Genomic DNA, 21280 nt, shown 5'->3' on the forward strand with positions numbered 1-21280 from the left:
ATAATATCGGAATTTGTAATGGTATTCTGAAATATGTTGAACAATTTTGAGCCTTACATAATAATGATTTATTTTTCGATCAAACTCTCTTTTATTTTCAAGAATAAAAGTTACTTTTTTCGTCGAGAGCAGAACTTTACAATCCACAACCCTCTTATAAATAATACTTGTATCTTCTATAGATCGCGCGTAAAGAGTAACACCTTGCAATCAAAATTTCTTCCGTGCCATTTTTTTCGTTCTTTTTTCCTCTTACATCGTTCTCGCCCACGGATACAATGCCATTTTCTGTAACTTTACTTCCGTCCGATCAGACGACAAAGTGGGCGAACCTAACCTAACCTAAAATCTTTCGAGTGTCGTCCCACTCGCCGGTTCATAACTGCTGACATTATTCCGACGAATTATTATTCGTCGTTGAGGAAATCCTATTGTTAAGATTCCAAATTCTCTTTCCTATACTCCTTTTTTCTACTTTTTTTCTTCTACTATATTTTACAGATACATTTATTTTACCTCGTTTTCTATTTCTTTTAGAAATTTGTTATCGATCTTGAGTCATTTATTTTAATTGTTTTATCACTTACAATTCATTTTTGTTTTCTTCGATATATATGCATATAATAATACTTTGTTTGATGTTTAAATTTTGGTATAATAAATTTACTTGCATACGTTTTTATATTTCTATACAATATATGCATCTGTGCGTTGTAATCGTTGAGACCCAAATGTTAGCGTGTCGCGGACATGACCTTCACCACGCGATCGATAGAGAACTTTCAGCATGTTCTATATACGAAAAACATTAGAAAGAATTTATCTTCTTTCAAATGCTATTCGCATACTCAGATACCAACATATCTGAAAGACGATTTTTATCGAATTAACGAAATTACAAGTTTTATATCAAAGGATTAATGTGAGTTTATTTACAATTAAAGAAGCATAGCAAAATATTCTTATGCAGATATACATATACCAATCATTTAAATTAAAAAATATTTACAATCAAATACAAATAAATTCTACATAAACAATTACAATAAATTCTAAATAAATAGAATATTTTCATTCGTGATTTGAATTCTATGATTTCAAATACAAAAAATAATGGATTTTGTATTTAGAAGTTAATAATAAAAATCATGGAGAAAATGACCTGCGAATATCGGATGTAAGTGGAGATATTTTTCGAATACCGGTATGACTTTACGTATTTCAGTTTTTAATAACGGCATAAAAGTACAAGCGAAAAAAATGTATAGCACCGGTATTAAACCGGTATTATATCGGTATTTTATGTTTCGGTTCAGAAATCTCTGATTAAAAGCGATATTAACGAAGGTTCGGGTAACACAAAAGGTCTTGGAGTATAAACTAAAAATAAAATCCACTTAAGAGAGAGAGAGAGAAAGAGAGAGAGAGAAAGAGAGAGAGAGAGGAAGGGAGAATATATACATGATAATACTGGTCGGAAACAGGGGGTTAAATCGGGCATCGCACGCAGTAGTTCGCGAATTCGTGGCAATAAAATACGAAGCAGCGTTATGCTCCGACTAATTTACTAATTGGAGGACACTGAAGTGACCGCGGCGGGGTAGAGAAAGGGGGTTGAAAGCGGAGCAAATTGGGCTAACACATAGTAGACGTATTTATAGGAACGGTCGCGAAGCGTCGTAAGAGAAGAAGAGAGAGTTCGAGGGTGAAGGCCTGCTTCATCTCACCCTCGAGATATCGACTCGACGTTCGAGCAACGCGTTCTTCTAACGAGTTCTTAACGACCTTTCTAAATGCAGTTTCTAGCCACGTAATCCAGATGCACCATTTCGAGCCCTTAACCCTGAAACGGAAACAACAGCTGCTGTTTAAAAACTTTTTTTTCCTTAGTATTAGAAAGTATTAGAATTTTCATCGACGCAATATATATTTTAATTCATCTGATCAAATGTTTTTAGGTATCGATTGTAAATGTTTTCTTTATTTTTTCAAATAAATGATTATTATAGAATTTTATATAATGAATATTTTTATCGAATATAAATAATTATTATTCAATCGCATTTTTTTTGTGCCTTTACTGATTGTGTGAGATCTTATGTTAATATTAACAATTTATTTGAAATACTGACAAATTGATTATATTTACTAATATAGGTATCATTATTCCATCTTACGTGGAAATAAGATTATTCATATTTTCAGGTGAATCTCATTGAACGTTAAATTCTTTTTACGTATTGATAGGTTGAAAATTATTGAGCCTAACGTAGTAACAATTTTTGTTTCGATCAAATTCTTCCTTTTTCGAAGCTCAACATTTTTCAATCCATCCTTGAATACATAAATAAAAATGAAAAAAAAGAAAGGAATAAAAAGTACAAAAATACAAATGTTAGTTTTCGTATAATATAAAAGAGTCGACCAACAATCTAATAAATGTTAATTTGATAAAAGAAAAATAGGGAAGGGTTGTATATTGAAATCGAATGGAATTTGCTGACTCTTTGACCTGCTTTCGTCGAGTGTATCGTATTTCTCCATTGCACGAGACTCTCGTCAATTAAAAAAGAAGACACCAATGCGATATTCACCTAGGATTCGAAGTTAACTTTAACGCTTACGGTTTCCATCGGTATCTCGTCTATCCTATCGAAATATACTGGTTTTCTATCCTAGCTCGAACGTGACTGTTTTCTCTCTCACTCTCTCTCTCTCTTTCTCTTTTTTTTTCGTTTTCTCTCTCTCCTTCTATATATCTTTCTTTCTCTCATGGACCGAGTCAAGCATACCTATTGACCTCCGATTCCACCCACGATTAACCACCATCGTCGGTATCGCCATCGCGAGAAGAGAAAAGCCGAATGGAAGAAGAACTCTTCTCTCTCTTGAAAGAAGATTTACGTTGTATAAACTAATACCACTTCGACTATTTATCAATTAAAGGTGATAGTAGCTATTGATAGATATAGTAGAGCCTCTTATACGTTTCACGTTTTACAAATTTAGGTTTTACATGGGATTTTATTCGGAGAAAGTTAAATCTACAGAAAATAAGTTTTCTTTTTTTTTGTTTCTAATAATAACAGAAGGTATTATAAATTTGATTCCATTGAAAAATATTATATACAAAATAAAAATGGAAAATTTTTTTTCATTATACACGAGTGGGTTGAAAAGTTTGGAGCATAGCATAAAAACAATTTTATTTTGTTCGACGTTTAAAACTTTTCCACCAACCTTCGTATGTGTAAAAGATGATAAGGTAAACTTGAAGGTACAATAAAAATGTAATCATTGTTATTGAGATTGTTTTTTTCTTTTGAATAAAGAAAGATCGTCTTTCTTTAAATAATGGATCAATGTTTTTTAATGAAAATAATTCTGTATAAAAATAAGCATAGAACTAACTGCTCTACAATATGCATTCTGAACAGAAGCACTTCCTGATTGCACGAGTGGTAATGAAAAAGTGTAATTTTCGAGTCGATTCAAAAATGCATACGTTTTTATGGCACAAATGAGTGATTTTTTCTTTCAGCAATTTTTTATTCGTGTTACATTTACGTTGCAGAAGTATCACGTTATAAGAGGTTCTTCTGTATTAGAAGTTCTGCTCATGCAATTGATTTTTTTTTAATGTTTCATTTTTATTTGATCTAACTAGAAAAACAAAGAGATTAAATTATGAATTTTAACGCGATTTAATAACCAATTAAAACTATAGCAATTTATAGCAATTTATTCGACAAAAAGTATAATTAATTTTATATATATTATATATAAAACAAAAATGTTTACACATGTCCAGTAATTAATACGATTAATTTCCATAAAATTTTTACTACTATCTAAATAATTAACTACGTTTTAATTTGTTGCATTCTATATTCTGCATTACATTTCTTTCCCCCTAGTTTAAGTAGAAAAGTCATAAATATTAAAGGGAGGCGGAGTCGGAGAAGAAAGAAAAAAAACATCATTATAGTCGTAATACAAACTTTCGTCACTTCGTTTCATTTAGGTAAGATTACGAATAAAAATAAATTATTCTAGCAATCAGATATAAGTTATGAAAATACATAGTAGTAAGTTATCGGTCGCAAAACACTTTAACATCATATTCGTCATTCTTCGCTCTACTTTAGTTTACATCTATCGGCCTCTTGGAAGATTTACATGTCGTATGCGTGTATTATACGGACGTGGTACATCGTCGTTTCGTACGTCGCCAAGAAGTTATTCTCGTAACGGGTTAACTTAGAAATCTTATGAGTCCAGCAAAACCGGACCACTCCTCGAAATCTTTACTCTTACGTTATCGACATGCCTAACCTACGCATCTAATGTTTTTTTTTATTTCAAAAATCCATACTTTTTTCTTTTTTCTTTTTTTTTTTTTATAAATTATTAGACTATTTGAAATGTGGGAAAGAAATATTTTTTTTATTGGATAAGTAAAACAGAAATATCATACATACACACACACACACACACACACATACACATATAGGTACATATATACACATAATGCATGCAAGAATTTTCTATAAGTACTCGAGTAACGTTTTGTATGTATGTATGTGAACGAACACGAACTGTGAGAGTAATCTTGGCCAAGAGGAAGTTATTTTTGTCGACGTCAATTTGTGTATCTAAAATGCATATGTAGATAGAAGTATGCATACGTATTTATGCATACGTGTGTATATACATACTTATACTTTTTTTTCTCGTTAATGGAACAAACTGTAAATAATAATAAAGCTTAAATATACGTAAGGTCTATTTGCTTGTTTAAATATTAAATAATAATAGGGAAAATTTACGTCCTGTTTGATATAACGTAAGTGGAAAATAGTGAATATTGTAATGAAGGAATTATGAAACGCAAATTAGAAATAAAAGCTCTTTCAACATAATATATTTGTATGAGCAATCAATTTAACGAAATTTATGATAAGAAATATATTTTTTTAACAAACTTATTCTATGCAAATGATTTTTAAAATATATATAATTAATCTTCTTTTTTTTTTTTTGTAGAGAGAGAAATAAGATCGAGAATATTTTATTCTTTTCTAAGTACGACATCTTTGATAACACAATTTGATCTTTAAATGTCTTCATCAGTATGATATTCAAGGTTTAGAGTAATACTCGTAATATTATGAATATACATATATTATAATATGAATCATTCTACTTGAGATAACCGGTCTTTCAGAAATAATGAATATTTAAATAATAGACGTTCTACTTTATTTCGAAGGACTAAGAAATAATTCTGCTTATATAAAGTGTAATGAAAGTACGTGATAAAAATTTAGTAATAGATTCTTTAAAGGTATTATTGTTCATTTAAATACGTATAATTTATTTTTTACTTTTAAAATACGTATATTTTTTTTTTTTTTATTTTTAAAAATGATAGATACCTTTATTTGTGAATATTAAAAATGATTAAGTAATACATTGCATAAAATAATATTCGATGGAAATGAAAAAAAGAAAAAATAAATAATATCAACATGGATCCGGAAATACTTACTGAGTTGTAAAATTGTCAAGTATCACTTGAGTGTATTCAAATTATGTTTATTGGTTGGAATTATGATGCACTCTATGGACATATCCTTACATGAAACGCGCGCGCGCGCGCGACGTTTCAAGTGCCCACTTCAACTCGTCGTATTTTTGAGTTTCAAATGTACGCCTACTTATTGCAAGTTGCAAGTACGGTAATACATTCGCGGTTGTTAAAGATATTCTGAAAAATTAAAAAAAATATAATTATATATTTGAATATAGTGTAACTAGTATCTCAAATTTAATTCCATTAAATAAAATAAACATAATTGAATATCTTAGCGGAGTCAAACGTGCTTGACATGCTTTTAGGGTCATGCAGATTTGCAAGACTTTAACATGCGGTCTTACGGTTCAAATCTTGAAGGATTGATGAGACATAAAAGACCATATTTTTTTGTCTACTCGTTAAAATTATTTTTTGTCTGCGGTTTTGCGTTAAAGCTGCATTTTGTGCTCGCTAAAATTTGTGTATGTGTGTGTGTGTGTGCTATCCGCAAACTCTCGTTAACTAAATTTCGTGGTTTGTATTATTATAGAACATAGGCGACACCACTCGAGTGAGTAAATTAATACTAAAATCGCACTTGAAAATCTTCTAATTCAGAATCTAAACGTTTCACGGGCTCCTGTTACATAGAATATAATCAATTCCATAGAATATTTATCCTCTCTACACGTGCGAGGAATTTATTTCTAAAACGTTATTGCATATTTTTATTAAATTACGTAATCTAATTGTCTTTGAACTTGAATATACGTGTTAGGGGACGATTTTTGCGCCTAGTCAAATTTTCTAGTTTATCTTCCGCCAACCCATGTTTTGAATTACATTTTGTTGGTTCGAGTTGTTATAAAAATTCGGCAATACTCGCGGAAAGTACATTTAATACTAACATAATAACGTACTATTGAAAATCTTAGAAACTGAACATATTTCCGGACTCCCTGTTGACGTAACATATTTTTCTTCTTTACCTATGATAAATCCATTTCTGAAATGTTGCATATTTTTGTTGGATCCAGTAGTGTCTAGTCGTTTTTGAGAACGATTATGCGTCGAAGCTAAAAGCTTGCAAAACTTTTCTCTCTCTCCCTCTCTCTCGTTCTTTCTCATTCTCTCTCGTTCTTTCTCGTTCTCTCTCGTTCTCGTTCTTCTGACTGGTTGGCAATAACGTTTCACACTATTTACACTGGGTGCAGTTGGGCGTAGAAACGAGTGTTTGACTCCCTCTCGTCGGAGTGATCGTGGGCGCACGAGTACAAGGCAAAGTTTCTTCTTCTTCTTCTTCTTCTTTTTCTTCTACCTTCTTCTTCTTCCTTCTTCCTTCTTCCTTCTGCGGACCGAGGCCATCGATTAGATAGGAGAACGAGCTCGCTTTGGATACTACTCGAGCCGTATCCACCAGTGGTATAATGCTTTAAGGGAGACGCATGGGAGCATAGCGAAAGAGAAGAGGCACGCCTGGGTGAACGAACTCCTCTCTTTCTCTGTCTCTTTCTATCTTTCTTTCTTTCTATCTTGCTTTCTTTCTTTCTTTCTTTCCTTCCTTTTCTTCTTTCCTTTTTTTCCCATTCGTTCTCTTTCTCGTTGGCCAAAGCGGAACTAACGACCCCTAAATGAGCCGTTGTGGTCGCGTCGCGTACCACTCGTCCACGTACGTGTGTTCATGTATATGTCGTGTCTTCCTCTTTTATTTTCTCTATTTTTCTTTTCTTTCTCTTTCTCTATTTTTATTCTTTTTGCTTTTTTTTTGGAGCTTTTCTCGCTTTTGAAAGTTGAACTACAAAAGATACGGTTTCTAGGGACGAGTGCAGTAGTTGTGTTTCATTATACTCGAAATATCCGGGAAATCTTCTAGGTTCTTTTTCCTTTTTTTTTTTGCGTTTTAATAATGTACGTACTTATTTGTTACATTGATTTATATTGTTAATTAATATATTATAAGTTCGGGATAATGGGTTAAAATTGCTTTTGAAATTTAGATTTGGGATTAGGTTTCGTTGTGGTTTTGTTTTTTTGTTTGATGGAAACCCTAATAGTGTTAGTGTGTTAAGTGAACTATAACATTCGGATCGAAGGGTTGGTTTTTGCGAGGACAGACGGTATACCTATTCGAAATTACGCAAATATTTTAGTCTCGTGAACCACGAAATTTTGTATCAGTTGAACCGTTAGAAAAGGCTTCTGCGGAAAGGAAAAGTATTTCTACAGTTGAAACCTCTCTCTATTTTTAAAGAGCATCGTCAATAATGCCAACCACAAGTTCAAAGATACCGTCGTCAACATATTCGAAAATACATTTTTATTCTTTTTGATTGCTTTGCTTAACGTCGTTGACATTTTTCACAATTTCTTTTGGAAATACAAAAAAATATTAGGATACCTTTAATTATGAATTTTTATGTTCTAAAAATTATCGATAATTTTATTCTATATATTTTAAAGAAAAAAAAACAAGAAATAAAAGGACTAATATTATTAATTTAAATAAAATACTTCAGAAATATATTGGAAAACATGAAATATATTATTGTATAGAGAAGAACGAGAGGACGCGTTTGTTCTATTGCTTGAAGAAGTAACTGAATCCGTTCTCCCGGAAGCGGTCTTCTCGGCGAAGAGGGAAGAAACCGCTTCCGTGCATAGAAGACAATTGCCTTTCGGAAGATGGCCCCCGACTGTATTTCAAGAGTAGCGATCTACCGGTTCGAATCGCAACTCGAGAAACTCGAGAAAGGAAGTTGTAAAGTTCACCATTCCGGTATCGATCTCCTCCGTGGTATTCGTGCTCACGCCGTTATCCCATAAAGCGCCTTTCTATCGGATTACTCGAATTTTCGCTTCGTCCTGGAATACACTTCTTGCATGGATACTCGAATAACGTGAGCTATTTTACCGTTGTTTCTTTGTTCAATAAGTCGAAAGAAGAAAGATTACCATGGACTTTCTTCTCATGAAATTCAATGATTTTTATAATCTTTCAAGTCCTACCACGGATGAAATTTCATCCGGTAATAATGTTAAATAATGTTAAATCAAATTTTCAAAGTCTCGTTGAGATATATTTTATTTACAATTTTATTTATACGACCAACGTGAACAATTCATTTCTATCATTTTTATTTGATATAATAATAATAATAATAATAACAATAATGTAGGAAAATTTTAATTGCACTTGTTGTTTTTATTGCTTACTACGATGAAATATCATTCGTGTGTGTGATAGTGTTGAAGTGATTTATTATTTTTATTTTAACGGTAGCTTTTAAGAGTTAATACGATTATCCTAGAAAGCGTTAGAACGAGTTACATGTAGTCAAACCTTAAGTGCTCGTAGTATGTATCAAGATTATTAAAAAGAAGTCTTAATGAACGTGATTAGAAAAGTGATTTTTTTTCCTAAGTTATAAGACGTTTTTAACGTGGATAAAAGTACTTATGCAATAACTTATTAACCATTATAAAGTCTAGAAAGTAAAACGTGTGATGTAAATATTCGTAATAAAAATAACATAAACGCGATCGTAAATCAAGATATTATTCAGGTATGATAAAGTTATATTACATTATTCGTATTTGTTAATACCATTAGGATTATATTGATATTTTTCCATTTGCTTTTATATTATTTTTATTTTTGCATATCATCTTAAGCAAGCATATTTATGTAAACGTGCATCTAAATAAATATCAAAGTTTAGATAGACGGAAAAATTTATGGGAGTTTAAAAAAGTAGAATAATTAATTAAACAAATTTTCTTAATCGTTGAACGATTAAACAAGGAAAGTAATTATTATTCGAACAAGTTTCTTTATCTTTAATGAATAGATCTCCCCTTAAAAAAAAAAAAAAGAAAAAATGTTAAAACGAAACGTACAAACGTTTTCGTTAACACCTGAAATACAAATTCTTAGCTTCCGTTTGACACGTTTGAAGAAAGTTTCGCGCTCGTAGTGTGTTTATGTAAAAATAAAATTAAAAAAAAAAGTAACAATAAAAAGGGAACAATGCTGAGAAAGCGATTGTTATTACGGAGGAGGTCGTGCTACGGGAAATACGGAACGATGGGAGGCTAGTTAGAGCGCATATAAATTAAGCGTACCATTCGAATCTCCATGGTGACTCGTTTGACATGGATTTACAAGTGCCCCTTTGTGCGCCAAGACTCTGCCATGAGTACAAAGACCTTGTAAGCGTAGAACACGCGAAGAGAGTAACATTCCCTTTAAGTCGTGGACGGAATGGATAATCGTGGCAAGCTCTGCTACTCGTCGTTTCCCTTCTCGATCTTCTACCTGTTTCCTCTAACTTTTACGTAAGGAATCACTGATAGATACCTTCAACCAGACCAGAACTTATTATTCTATTATACTCTTTCTTTTCATATGTGTATGATTCTTTTTTCTTTCTTTTTTTTAGTTAATATTTGGGTTAATATTTTTAAACAGTTTTGATTAGTATTTTAAAAAAATATGACGTAAGGTATCAGTGTTACACAGATTAATACAAAAATTGTTAATATTCATGGTAAAATATAAATATGTATAATATTTTTGTCAATATGTAAGACTGACACACTCTGGAGCAATCTTGAAGTTACCCTGAAGCAAGATTTAAACAATCTTATTTCTGTTATTAATATTGGTAAGCAGTAAAATTGTTAATATTCGTAATTAAATATAAATATGTTTAATCAAATAGTACCGTTTACACAACTCGAAGCAACCCTAACACGCAATCTTCCTTTTTCTATTACTACTGATACCCTATTTAAAATATTGATAAATTATTATTTATATTGAAATAAATATTCATATATTTCGATCATTTATATAACAGAATATTAATAAGTATCGATACATTAATATCGCTTTACTATTATTATATTTTTTCTTTTATAATATTTCAATAGTATTTTGTAAAAAAAAAAGATTAAAATCGTTTGACTTTATTATTATTATTATTATTATTATTATAATTATTATTATTTGATAAATTCATTTATATTTTCGTGTAACTTATTTTCATAATATTTCATAGAAAAGATGGAATTCATTTTTTGTTTTTGTTGTTTTTACCATTATTATTCAATAGATATATTTATATTTTGGGATGCATTATTTCCGATAGTATTTGTTAGAAAGGTAAAACTCATGACCCAGTCAGAATGTCGACGGGCGGAGGTTTATCGATTGGGGTAGCTCCGTGCCCCACCCGGTTTTGAACCGGGCGAATATAGTTCGGCTCGGCCTCGGCCTCAGCTTCATCATCGACCTCGGCATCGACCTCGGCATCGACCTCGGCATCACTGACCTACCTACTTACTCCTACTACTATCTCCCTGGTGTATTCTCGCAACCGTTCAACCAAAGATTTGCCCTCGAATTCTCCAACCATCTTCGATTCTCATCCCTCTATTTTTTCTTTTCTTATTCTATTTTCAAAACACACCAGGTTATTCAATGTATTTTTCATTTCGAAAAAACAGAAGATCAAATGCACAAGTGCAACTATTACATATAAATATAATATCTTAATCGTCTTTATTATTTAAATCATATTTATCAAGGATTATAATAATATTCAACGTATATTCAATATTTTTAATTATATTATTAATTTTTTAAATTTATAATATATAAAAATGAGTATACGTATACTCATTTTGATATTTAACAATAGGCATTAATTTCATTTACAATTATTTATCATTTGTGTAATATTGTTGGAATGAAAATAGATAGTTATTTCTTCGGTCGATTTAGAAATGTAATTTTTAAATAAGTTTTTCTATCAAATATTTTAAATAGCCATTCTTTGGGTTGCGCAAACTATTCGTGTTTAAAGTTACGTACGTAATATGTTCTACGTAGGTAAATGTGAATACAAAGGACGCAATCTGTAAGTAAATCTGTTGGTTATCTCGATCTAGAACGTATGTTTCAATATAAACGTAACATAAATTAAATGATAATAAAAGTATCACTTTCTTGTTAGATAAGATTATATAAGTAAAATTTGTCCTGATTATATGTTTGCTTTTCGATTGGTAGAGAAACACATGTTCATATTTTTTAATAACGTCTATCGAGTACACGTTGGTAGCACTTCGGTTTCATAAAAATAATAAGAAAAACGTTTGAGAAGAAAAAGAATTAATTTCGTCTTTGTTAACAAGAATCTCAGGTTGTATTAGTTGAGTAGTTAAGTAGTAGCTGACTTAACAAAAGCATTGCACGGCCTTAATCGGCGATTCGCTCGATGATCTATTATTTCGTTGCTTGGCTAATTACCACCGAATGTGCCCTTAATGATCGCTCTCAACGATGATCTATCGCGTGGCACTAATTACGTTAATCTCTCGAAAACGTTTAATCTATCGGTTAGAACATCCATCGTATCAACGTTTTACCTTCTACGTTCTTGTTACCATTTGAACACGAATAATTACGATGAATATCTAACAATCCTAATAATAATAATAATAATAATAATAATAATAATAATAATAAACCCTGTGTAAGACCGGGGTAAGAAAAGAATAGTTCCATAGTAATCTCTGCTTGTTGTAAGGCGTAAAGCCATAAAGGCGACTAAAAGGGAAAACCCATGAAACGGTGAAATGACATAGACTTTCCGTTTAAATTGATTCTACCTTTAAATTAGTTCCAAAATATTGTATTATATATTTTACAATATTTCCAGATTGTTTTATTTAGATAATAAATAAGAAACAATGTTTAGTTAACAAATTATAATAATAATACAATATTTATAATTATAATTTTAATAAAGTTGAATGAAAGAAATTATAATTGTCGAGAATATATCCATTATTGTTTTAATTATTGGATTATAAATAATAAATGAACAAATTTTAATTGAAAATTATAAATTAATCATATGACGTTTGGTATTAATATAAGTATATAATTTTGAATTAATATTAAAACGAAGTTAATTATATTATTGTAACAAATAAGTATATTATTTTGAATTGTTGAAAAAAATGAATTGAAACTTTGGATTGCGTATAGTTTTAGGAAAAGTGCATCGTTATCAGAGAATATGTAAATAATGTGTCACGTGAGAACGATAAAAGCGGATGACACGCGTAGATCCAGGTTTCTACGCACGTTATGTATGTCCGCGTGACGCGGATGTAGGGAATAGTACGTGTCTCGTTTCTTGAATAAATAAATCTTTGGGAGATTACTTTCGTATACAACGCGTAGCTACGACACTGATTTTCGTCGAAAAATCGTCGTTTAAAGACTTTAGAAGAATCGTTTACAAGATTATCGAATATATGTGTACATATACAAAGTTATCGTTTTCTACAAAAAGTATCTGGGGAAAATACTTTATCTTTCGAAGATTTTTTGAAGAGAAAGAATAACGTAAGCGGATAATAAAATAAAGCTTTAGTGACATTTAAATCTTATGACTATAGGTTTTTTATTTAAATTCGTTCTCGGTATAATAGATATATACTTATGCGTGTTCTATGTATTTCGTGCATTTTTGAATATCGCGCAACGTGACACCGTAAACACGGAAAAGTAAGGAAGAAAGGAAGAAAGAAAGGTAGACATAAAAAAATAAAAAAAGAAATCGAATTATTATACCATAGTAGGGAATTGAAGGAAAAAAGAAAAACCTCTTAGAAAATAAAATTTCATAAAAAGCTTAGGAAAAAAAAGAGGGTATTACGAAAAGCCAAAGAATACATTATTTTTGGGGTAAAACAGATCGAAATCGAATTTTTATCGGCTCATACGCGAGAACCTTAAACCTACTAGAAAATGCTCGCCTTTTTTCTTCTTCTTCTTCTTTCGTATGAAAGGGCCGGAAGGAAGGCGGGGAAAATTGAAGTACCTTCTCTCCTATGGATTTTGTCCTCGGTTACATAAAATCTTTGTAGTTTTACCACCCTTGTGATACGTTAAAACTTTCAAACGTCCTCCGGCACGGCGTTTGCTCGTACACACTCTTATAGTTCTCTTCGTTTGTCTTCGTACAAAGGAACACGTTCAAAGACATCATCACATTGCAGCAACCCCTCGAGATAGATTACGTGTGCCGTTAGACTCCTGGGAATAAAGTTCGTCATAAAAAAATAATGAACAGTGCCGCAAATAGTCGGGATCGATACGCAATCATTCGATTCATTGAAATCCATTTTTAAAAATTTTTTTTTGCCCAACGTTTTTATCACTTTTCTTTTCCTCTTTCTTTTTATCGCAATGAATACATCGATATAAATATAATCTCGTAAATAATACTAATCAAATTTCTTATTTTATGAGTAAGCTACGTAGTAGGTATATGCAAATTTTATGTTGCATCAATTTCTACGATTATTACTGTTTATTTAAAGACCATGTATAGAAACGTCTCGTTTAGATTTCTTAGATAGTCTCCATCTGTATGCCAGGCTTAATCAACTTATTTATATTTCTTTCATATGAATGATAATTCCTGTTACATTTATACAATCCTTTACAGGTATTTTCTTTTTCTTTTTTTTGCATTTCTATGCTTGGTCATTCATTTCTTAGTATCTTTTGTATAAATGGAATAAATTTCTTAGTAATATTCTATGATATCACTTAAAACTAACACTCGTCTCGATAAGAGTGATAAAAGTGACGTAATCCTACTCTAAAATTCATTAAGCATTAGATAAGATATTAGAATATTTAATTTTTAGTTTATCATCTACTTAAAGTCCGTATATTTGCGATCTAATTCATTGAATATGTTAGAAATACTTCTTATTGTTAGATATTATAATAAAATGGATCAACAAACGGAATCGGAAATTACTAGAAGCTTAGTTCTAATGTAAGTTTCTCCAACGAGTGCTACATGTTCACTGACTCTGCATATTAATTAAAAGCGGCATCAATTAACTAACGTTCGATCATGTCGGATAAGATATCAGAATATTTAACTGTTTAATTTATCAAATACTTAAAATCTATATTTGCGACCTAATTCATTGAATATGTTAGAAATATCATACTTATTGTTAGATATAATAAAATGGATTAACAAATGGAATCGGAAATTACTAGAAGCTTGGTACTAATGTTAGTTTCTCCAACGAGTGCTACATGTTCACTGACTTTGCATATTAATTAAGCAGCATCAATTAACGAACGCTCAATCGGGTCAGCGCATTGTCCGGCAAAGCGAGACCAAGCGAAACTCGATTCGAGTTGCTTTAGAAAGGAGCTCGACCTCGAATCAAATCGAAATCCGGATGGAAAGATACAGTTTTTGAGTATGTTGACTATAAAAAAAAAAATTAAGAAAATGAGAAATATATTCATATATATATAAAAAGAAGTATTCTTATTTACATTAGCGAAATATGATGCAAAGAACGTCAGTGTTCCTTTTTATGCTTTGTAAGCAAATGACGACGAAGACGACGAAGATGACGACGACGATGAAACTCGACGAGAGAGAGAGAGAGAGAGACTATTGCTGGTTATAATCGTAGCATAAAAAGGGAACAAAGCGAGCTTTCGTGCACCAGATACTTTAATGTCATATACGACAAACGAATCCAACGAATTTCAACTGAAATTAATTATCACACGGATAAGAAAGTTTCATGGAATAGAAAATAATAGATAAGCTTTAGCTGTGTGAAATGCATCGTGGAAACTTTTACAGTAATTGAAGAGGATTTGTGAAAATAATTGAAATTAAAAATACAAAATGTTTAATACGTAAATTGAATTAATTGATTAGAAATTTGAACATTTTGATTGAAAAAGAAATGCTAGTAGTGTTTTCTTTTTTTTTTTCTTCTTTAATTTAAATTCATGCAAAATATTAAATACTTTTAATATTATATTATTTAATATAATATTATATTAATTACGTGCTTTTAATCTCGCAAATATCATAAAAGAAATCTTGAAAATGTCTTAACCCTTTAAGCGTTGGATAACTGAAATAAAAAGGAAACTTTGAAAGGCCGGAATTAAATGAAAAGTATCTAGCTCGGTGTGTACGGGTATTATTTTATATAATATAATCGTTGCGCAAAGCATAGCCTTTGACGCCCTTGGACAATAGTAAGCATCACACACTCAAGCATTTATATGCGCTCTTATCGTTTAAAAGGTTAAATAATAAAATCTACTAAAATGAGTTATTCAATCCTTTAGAATAAAATTAGTTCTCATTTACCAAAAAAAAAATGTTACATTCCTATTATTACTTTGAAACGATTTAATCGATGAATCAAATAGTCTTCATAAAAAAAAAAAACTGGTGTGTGTACTAATGTACGCACGTAAGAAGTTATACTTCTTTGGTGTACCAAAACGAATATAACCTCAATAACCTCAAAAATAACTTCAAAAAAAAACTTCAAAGAAAAAAAATAACTTAAAAAATAAATAATAATTATTATATATATATAAGAAAGAATAAAAAAAGAGAAAAAGAAAATATCAAAATATAGATATCAGTCCAAACTAAATATAAGAGAGATATATCGAATTACTTCACGCGTCAACAACCATGGCGTGGTGATAGAACTACTTCCCGCTTCGATCATTTAAGGGGTTATATCCACTTGTGATTTTCAAAAAAAATTTTTTTTTTTTTTTTCATTTTTTGAATGTAAATATATTCAAGAATATTCTCTGAAAATTTCAAATCGATCCGACAATTAGTTTCGGAGATATGAGCGTATTAGTAAGAACGTCTCCGAGCGTTCGAAAGTAAGCGGAGCACGAGCCGGAGTAGCAGCTGTTTCTGGTAGCCGCTATACTTTTGATCTCGACTTATATTGTGTTTGGGACCCTAAGATAATAATACAAAAGGTCTAGTTTATACGTGAAACCTATGTTGAGGAATTTTAAGTTAAAAATATGTGAACTCATCAGTTAAAAGTGATCTTCCACGTGGACAAGTTGTGTTTTTGCTCAGTTTGTGTATTTCTCAGTGTGTATAGTTTAATTAATTAAAGTAAAAAATGCCTCGTAAAATTAGCAGAGAAACTCGTAGAACTTCCAGTGAACAGTTGTCTCGAAGAAATAAACGGAAGAACGTTTTTAATCCGAAAACCGTGGAATATGATGATAGCAGTTTGATTATGAGGCCTTACCACCTGATGTTGCAACAGCTATTTTTCCAATTTACGAAGATCTAAGTAACAAAAAATTATTGGAACGATGCGTTGGTGGTTTTACCCAGAACAATAATGAAAGTTATAATCAGCTGATATGGAAAATAACTCCAAAAATTATTCCAGCTGGCTCTAAAATTGTGGAAATAGCAGCAAACATTGCAGCCGGGGTCTTTAATGAAGGTAAAACATCTCTTCTTTATTATATGAGTGCTATGGGATTATCACTTGGACCCAATGCTCATTCCTTCGTGAGTAAAGAGGACGCAGAGCGCATCTCAATTTCGGACGCAAGAGCGCAAGGGTCGACGCGCGAGGGGAGAATGGCTCGTAGACAACAACAACTAAACATTTTGGATGCAAACGACGAAGTAGAGGGTTCCTCTTATGGTACTGGAATAGATGACACGATGTAAGTTGAAAAAAAAAATTTTTAATTTAGTGTAAATCATTCCCGAAACTTTAAACGCGTTTATCTCGAAACCGTGTTTTCAGAGTCGGTGAACAAAATTTCTCCGAAACCGCTAAACCGATCGGTTTGAAATTTTCACACGACTTACTCAGATATATTTTTCAGGTAATGATCGAAGGAATAAGGTTTTGGACAATAATTTCGATTTTTTAAGCCACTTTGAAGTGAAAAATTTTCATGAAAAACTGAATTTTTTTTTGAACAGCCGCCATTTTGTCAAAAATCAAAATTTTGACTAGACCTTCGATCATTACCTGTATTTATTTATTATAAAACTAAATATTTTTGGTTTTTGGTTTTCAGATAATTTGGACCAGAGATATCTTGTTCACCGCCAAGCACTTTTTTTTGGAGGTCTCTCCGCAGATCATCTACAGGAGCTAGGGGATCCAATATTTTTTTAAATAAACCGCTGATTGTTAAAGTACATTAAATTCTCTTTAAGTACATTTTTTCAATAATGTATAAAATAAAATGCCTCGTCGGAAAAAATTCACAAAAAAACGCGTTTTTTCTGCCTCGCAAGTGGATATAACCCCTTAAGTAAAGCAGCGCTGAGTACGATTAGTACTCGGATGGGTGACCCGCTTGAGAAAAAAAAGAGGAAGAAGAAGAGAAGCAGAAAAGACAACTTCATGCCGTAAATTTGAAATCGCTTGCTTTGCCGCGCATCGTAAATACCAACAAACTTCGTGGTGTCGATCGGAAAAAAATCACACAAACACTCCCATAACATTTTCCCAAACGCGCCAAAAGAAGTATAACTTCAACAAGAAAAATAATTACCTCGAACTCTTATCACATAAACTTCTTAGAAAAATACAATTTGTAATTGTTTTCTGATAACGTTTCTGTGACCATCCGAGCGAACAAGTGACTCGTGTTTCCTTGCAAAAAAAAGAAAAAAGAAAAAAGAAAAACTTCTCGATGATCTCGAGAGAAGAAGAAGATAGAACGAAGAAATTCTAGGCGGTCGGTTTGTCCGGATATGGCGGCAAATAATTTTTTCCCCCGTTGTATTTCTCGAGAGACCGCAGAGATTCTCATAAATATGATCTTTCGAGCCGCAATAATAATAAGAAAAGGAACGGTCGTGCCCGAGCGAGAATTATAATCAACGACTTTTCCTTCGCAATTTTCTTACTCATTCGTAATAATACTAATTGTTATGAGACTTTCCTCGTAGAGTCAGTCAGGTGTTTCTTCTTGAGATGTAATTGGTGGCAAATAAATGCAAACGAATGTACGAATGTATAATCCTCGACTGCTTCTCGAAACTTTACGCACCCATCTAGCAAAATTCGATAACTCTTTGAGCTTTTGTAGATTATTATTGTTATTTTTTTTATTTTATATCTTTTTTTTTAAGAATTTTCTTCACCCTTTCTTTTCATATTTTTTTTTGTTGCTCTTCCTTTCTTAATTCTTTACAAGTAAGACGATGGGCAGAGCCCAACGTCTTTTCAATGGAAGAAGACGTCGAGACTTAATTGTATTTTCATGAAAAAAGGTAACCGAAGCTTTTTACTGGCGAACAATACAATATAATAACATGAGAAGAGAGAAAGAGAGGACTAAGGGTTATTTCTTTTAACGTTCTTGCTTGCATTCATTTCTTTTTATAAAAAAGCAAACCGATATATGTCCCTTAATGAATTTTACTGAGTATTTTTTGAAAAAAAAAAAAAAAAAAAAAAAAAGGAATATAAAAAGTTTAACATCTTATTTTTAAACCAATCTACCTTCTCCCTGCTTTTTTCTAAGTTCAATAAAAATAAAATAATAAAAATACGATATAGATTCTTTTATTACAATAAATTTAAAATAATTCAATTGCAGTTGTGCAACATTGTTAGTAAAATGGATGTGTTATCCATTCGAAAAAACAAAAATCGTGCATTGTTGACTTCAGAAAAGCGATAAAAAGGCATGACTTCTTTGGTAGCATTGAATAGGTGTAGATGTCCGTAGAGAAGTAACTAGAACTATAAAAGGGAAATTAAAAACAAGACACGTTATTAAAATTATTTGTAACATTTTGATATTACTTTAAATAAGCATAATATATATTTTTTTACTAAACGGCGTCGACTCGTTGATAGAGAAAAAATTATTACACACAAGTAAATGTGTTAAGTGTGTATATTAAGTTATCGCATATATACCAGTAAGAATTAGAAGTTTGTCGGGTTGCCTTGTAGCCAAGTGCGTAAGATGCTCGACTTGTGATCTGAATTCTACACAACAAACCGAGATCAAATCTCTCCTAAGGAAGAAAATTCAAGAAAGGGAAGTACATTATTTCATCGCATTTAAGCTGTGTACAATACCAATTAACGTCAAGAGGAGGATACGTGTGTTTGGGTCTAGGGAGGTAGGACCGACTGTGTAGCCCTACTGATGAGTCGTTAGCGGTCGATCCAAGAGAAGACGAAACCCTTATACATGGCCCAGTTGGGCAATTTTGCAACTAGCCAGACTTGTAAACATCGGCTTTGGTTGCGCGAGATATAAGACATAGATAAACATGAATACTAAACGCTCATCTTTGCGTTACAATTTTTGTACTTCCTCGTCTTCGATACCTGATTAGTACCTAAGTTCGTCGAATAGGTGCGATGTTCATCTAGGTCTAGGGCAGGGAATCTAAACCAAATAACAATATCAAGTCCTACTGATGAGTCTTATGGTTCAGTTTTCTCGACGACAAAACCTATTGGATCTGATTGAGAAATATTATCAAACAATAATAGAGAGAGAGAGAGAGAAAGAGAGAGGGAGAGGGAGAGAGCAGCTTACGGTTACGATGAGGGAGAAGGCAGCCCACATTTTTTGCATTATTAATAACTTAATATCAACTTGTTCTTTATGGTTAAGTCAACGATCTAGTTACGTTGAATTTGTTGTAATATCCGTCAAATCACCTTGATTGGGAATATTTAATAAAACGGATTAGTTATCCGTTCGGGAAAATGAAAACTGTGTACTATTGACTTGAGAGAGGTGCTAAATGGACATGACATTTTTTTTTTATTATTGGGTATGTGTTAAAAAGTGCATACAGAGAAGTGACTCGAACCCATAAAAGGAAGATTAAAAAAGACATAAATTTAAAATAACATATATACAATGCGTCAAAGAAAATTTTTGTCATTATTTATTTGCGCATTATATCGATCGCGTTAAGAAAATAATCAGAGACGTTTCATTTAACATTTGATCGTTCGATACAAGTAGATTTCAATATTGATGACGTTTCTTTGCGTATCATACTGTATATATGTAAATATAAATTTGCATACCTACTTACTTACATACAGAACGCATTCGATCACGTAACATGCATGTGCTACCATTAAGAGAAGAAAATGAAAGAAGTAGAAGAATAGTGGCACGAATCTGTAACTTTTTTTAATTGCGACCTTTCTTTTATTCATCGATTCGGTGAGCATTCTTATGACATTTTTAATGTATATATATATATGTTTTAATTATACTCGGATAAGTCAAAGTTAGGTTGTCCGTTTAAAATTATCGTCGCGTTTTTATTCAGATAGTCATAAATATAGGGGACAAAATAAATCATTCTAAGCGAATAATTATTCTTCTGAGAAGTTTAAAATCGTCGATGAAATACTTTCTTCAATAGTTCGCACGGTTACTCTGTTCCTTTCTCGATTGCGTTGTAGCTTAGGGTAGGGCAGGGCTAATTGGGTCAGGGAGCCGATCGTACGGCGACCAGTGTCTATGGTAAGATAGTTAAAGGATATTGCGTAAAATTTGATAGAAGTAAAAAAATATCTATGCTCTTCCGTACACTACTAGTCAAAAGTTTTGAAATAATTTTGTCAATTTAGAGAAACTGGATATTTGTAATACAAATACGAATGCTTCCAAAGTAACCGAGGTAGCAAAATTGAATGAATAATATGTTTTATCTTATTGTATTTTTCGTTATCAAGGAACGATTATTTTTTATTTTTTTTTTTTTTCAAATTGTCTCATCATCAAGAAAACAAAAAACCCTTCTTAATTTTAACGACAGTCTGACATAT

At 31.6% G+C, this 21280-nt stretch overlaps 1 protein-coding gene and 1 long non-coding RNA gene across 12 annotated transcripts in view; both read left to right on the top strand.

Annotated features, from left to right (window-relative positions):
- LOC122519503 overlaps window positions 1-21280 on the top strand; it is a 149553-nt gene that overhangs the window by 2318 nt on the left and 125955 nt on the right. The window lies entirely within an intron of this gene.
- LOC122519505 lies at window positions 16220-17674 on the top strand. Its single transcript, XR_006304305.1, has 2 exons — window positions 16220-17165; window positions 17529-17674. It is a non-coding gene; the product is annotated as an uncharacterized LOC122519505 (long non-coding RNA).

Source organism: Polistes fuscatus, unplaced genomic scaffold, assembly GCF_010416935.1.
Source record: "Polistes fuscatus isolate 324 unplaced genomic scaffold, CU_Pfus_HIC Scaffold3, whole genome shotgun sequence".
Lineage (NCBI taxonomy): Eukaryota > Metazoa > Arthropoda > Insecta > Hymenoptera > Vespidae > Polistes > Polistes fuscatus.